Raw genomic sequence first — 4298 nt, 5'->3', positions numbered from 1 at the left:
TGCTAAGTCATTATTTTGTATCATTTAAACTCCCCTTTGGAGAAGGCAGTGGCACCCCACTCCAGTACTCTCGCCTGGAAAATCCTATGGATGGAGGAGCCTGGAAGGCTGCAGTCCGTGGGGTTGCTGAGGGTCGGACACGACCGAGTGACTTCACTTTCACTTTTCACTTTCATGCATTGGAGAAGGAAATGGCAACCCACTCCAGTGTTCTTGCCTGGAGAATCCCAGGGACACGGGAGCCTGGTGGGCTGCCGTCTATGGGGTCGCACAGAGTCATACGACTGAAGCGACTTAGCAGCAAACTCCCCTTAAAAGAAATTTATTCTTAGAGCCAGATTCATTCAGCAAATTTTTACTGAATAATCCCTATGCTCAGTAAAAAGTACAGCTTCTAAAAATAACAGTGCACAGTATATTTTTTTATATTTACATTTGTACAAAGTCTTAGAGATCATTTAAACTATAGCAAAAAATGATACAGAATTATTCCTAAATAAAACACACAGAACTTTTCTTGCCTGCCAGACACTTCTTCACAAGTAACATGTTAGACTAATACTAAATATTTTTCACCATTTCCTGGAATAATGTCTCTGTTTCTGAGATCTGATCATTAGCTATGAAGCGGATGGCATTTGTATAATAAAATGAACACTTTGGAAGTACATTTTTAGACCTTTTCATTGAATTGTTTTGATAATGGAAAAGAACAACATACAGCCCACCCATGTAACTAAGTAGGGATTGCTTCTTAGCACAGTCAGTACTTAGTATTCTTGAACAAATTTTTGGAGAATGGATTGTTGTTCTAAGACTTGGAATAGTTTACTATTGGTTTGACTTCCTGGCCCACACTTTCTTCATTTAAAGTGTTATGAATTGCATATTTTGTTTTTCTAGTTACCTTAAACTAAAATAAGTATCGTTTTATAAAATCAGTAGTGACCTCTTAAGAAATTTACACAGTTACTAATGTTTAGACACAGCCTCTATCTTGTTCATTAAGGAAAGTCTTTTGGAAAGCCAAATTATTACACTGAATCTAAATGACATGCATGCTTATCAGCTACTTCTGGACAACCCAAGCTTCTAATCTACCCTATTAGCATTCCAGCTGTGCCCACTGAGTTTTAGAAATGCAAGATCAATGCCTGATTGTTCTCATTTCCACTCTATAAGTGTTAAATGATTAAGGAACACAATCAATAATATTGTAGTAACTTCATATGAGAATGGATGATCACTAGACTTATTATGGTGATCATTTCATAATGAACTCTGGAGTTCAGTTGAGGATGCCCCTGAGTCTTTGAGTACTGATCACTAGGTGTCTGTGTGTGTGAGAGGGATGGGGAGGGGGATAGTGAACTACCAAAGGTTCAGGAAAGAACTCACCAAAAGGAACAAAGAAAATAGTACCTATACAGCTCACATAGAAATAAGATAGTGCCCGTTTCCAACTCACAGACAGGAAGAACCTCATAATTTGTGCTACCAAGTACAATGAACAAAAGAGCTTTGCTTCAATAATTCAACAAAAATAGGTCTAAAACACTTCACTGGTCCTGTCAACACAGCTTAAAAGAAAGACTCAGAAACTAAAGCTGTTTTCAAGAACCTGTATCCCAGAACAAGGCTAAAGAACATTTATAAGAATTTTGAGCATCCACAAAGGCAAAATCCACAAATGTACCTGATCAAAAACTATTAAGAATGCAAAAGGCAGAAAAATGTGACCAGTACCGACAAAGAAAAAGAAAATAAAAACCAACCCATACTACAGAATCAGTAGTTCAGGACCTTAAAACAGTTAAAATGACTATATTGCATATGTTTAAAGAGCTAGAGATAAGAATGAGTATGTGAAGTAGAATCTTGGAAGCTCTTTCAAAACAATGGATAAGAAAGCTGTGGTACATATACACAATGGAGTATTACTCAGCCATTAAAAAGAATTCATTTGAATCAGTTCTGATGAGATGGATGAAACTGGAGCCGATTATACAGAGTCAAGTAAGCCAGAAAGAAAAACACCAATACAGTATACTAACACATATATATGGAATTTAGGAAGATGGCAATGACGACCCTGTATGCAAGACAGGGAAAGAGACACAGATGTGTATAACGGACTTTTGGACTCAGAGGGAGAGGGAGAGGGTGGGATGATTTGGGAGAATGCCATTCTAACATGTATACTATCATGTGAATTGAATCGCCAGTCTATGTCTGACGCAGGATGCAGCATGCTTGGGGCTGGTGCATGGGGATGACCCAGAAAGATGTTATGGGGAGGGAGGTGGGAGGGGGGGTTCATGTTTGGGAATGCATGTAAGAATTAAAGATTTGAAAATTTAAAAAATAAAAAACTAAAATTAAAAAAAAAAAATCCAGAGATGAAGCTATACTGTTTGAGATGAAAAGATAAACTGGAGGAAATTAATGGCAGACTAAGCATTGGAGGGAATGATGCTGAAGCTGAAACTCCAGTACTTTGGCCACCTCATGCGAAGAGTTGACTCATTGGAAAAGACTTTGCTGCTGGGAGGGATTGGGGGCAGGAGGAGAAGGGGACGGCAGAGGATGAGATGGCTGGATGGCATCACTGACTCGATGGACATGAGTCTAAGTGAACTCCGGGAGTTGGTGATGGACAGGGAGGCCTGGCGTGCTATGATTCATGGGGTCCCAAAGAGTTGGACACGACTGAGCGACTGAACTGAACTGAACTGAAGCACTGCAGAAGAAAGGATTAAGGGCTTGTAAGACATACTATGCAAAATGTAAAAGAGAATAGAAAGTATCAAAAATTAAACAAAGCCTCAGTGAACTGTGGGAAAACTTGAAGTGTTTTATTAAATGTATCATTGGAGACTTCAAATGAAAGGAGGACTTCTTAAGGAAGAGAAAAAATATGAAATGAAAAAATGGTGCAAATATTTTAAAATCTGATGACCACCAGAGATTCAAGAAATGAAACCTGGAAACAAGAAAACTACACCAAGGTTCACAGTAATCCAGTGTCTCAAAACAAGTGAGAAAGAAATATTTTAAAGTAGCTAAAGAAATAAGATATATATAGAGGAAGAAATATAAAGATGGTAGAATAATTCTTGTTGAAAAAAAATGCATGAGATACAATTGAGCAACATCTTTTAAGTACTCAAAGAAAAAAACCTGCTGCTTAGAAGTGTATACCTACTAAGAACATCTTTCAAAAACAGAAGTGGGTGGGGGAAAGAGCTTTTCAGACATTGTTGTTCAGTTGCTCAGTCGTGTCCAACTCTTTTTGACCCTATAGACAGCAGCACGCCAAGCTTCCTTGTCCTTCCCTGTCTCCTAGAGTTTGCTCAAACTCATGTTCATTGAGTCAATGATAAGATTCAACTGTTTCATCCTCTGTTGCTCCCACATATGAAAGCTAAAATAACTCATCAACAGTAGATTCACACTACAAGAAATGTTTCAGAAATATTAAATATTCCTTAGGTGGAAAGAAAATAGTACCAAATGGAAATATGGATCTACACAACATAATGAAGGCCAGTAGAAATGGTAACTATTTGAGTAAATATTTAAGAACTTTTCTTATTATTTAAATGTGTTTAAACAATCGAGCGATTAAAACAAAAAAATAACAAAAGAATAGTGGGGTTTCTCACATCTGTAGAAATAAATAGATGACAATAGACCAGAGATTGGGAGGGGAGAAATGAAAGTATACAATTGTAAGGTTATAATGCTGAAGTGAAGTTGTATCATATAACATCTTTAGAACAGAAGCGGTCATAAGGTAAAGGTTTACACCATGATTAGTAAGGCAGTGAGTAAAATTACAAAACAGTTCAAGCTCATAAACCAAGGAAAGGGAGCTAAAGTTTATGCTAACAAATTCATTATCTTCTATTTCTCCTTGTTGCAAATATCTTCAACAAGATACCTCTGAGTTGTTCTTCCTAATCAACGTTTTAGCATCTAGCTCACCCTCTTTCCCACCAATGCTAGTCCTATTATTACCGATTTCAATGTTTACAAAAGCAGAAGATTTTCTTTTCCAAAGATGGCCACAACAATATCTCTCATTCCACGTGTTTGTTCTTCTGCAATGTTACTTTGCCAGCCTTTTCAAGAGCTAGTCTCTATCCTTCACTCCCCCTTGAATCTATGTGGGCCCTGAGACTGCTTCTACTAATAGAATATGGGGAACTTCCAGGCTGTCCAGTGGTTAAGGCTCCAAGCTTCCAATACAGAGGATGCAGGTTTGATCCCTGATTGGGAAACTAAGATCTTGCATA

Source organism: Ovis canadensis, chromosome 2 (genome assembly GCF_042477335.2).
Source record: "Ovis canadensis isolate MfBH-ARS-UI-01 breed Bighorn chromosome 2, ARS-UI_OviCan_v2, whole genome shotgun sequence".
Lineage (NCBI taxonomy): Eukaryota > Metazoa > Chordata > Mammalia > Artiodactyla > Bovidae > Ovis > Ovis canadensis.
Note: the sequence above shows the minus strand (reverse complement) of the source record.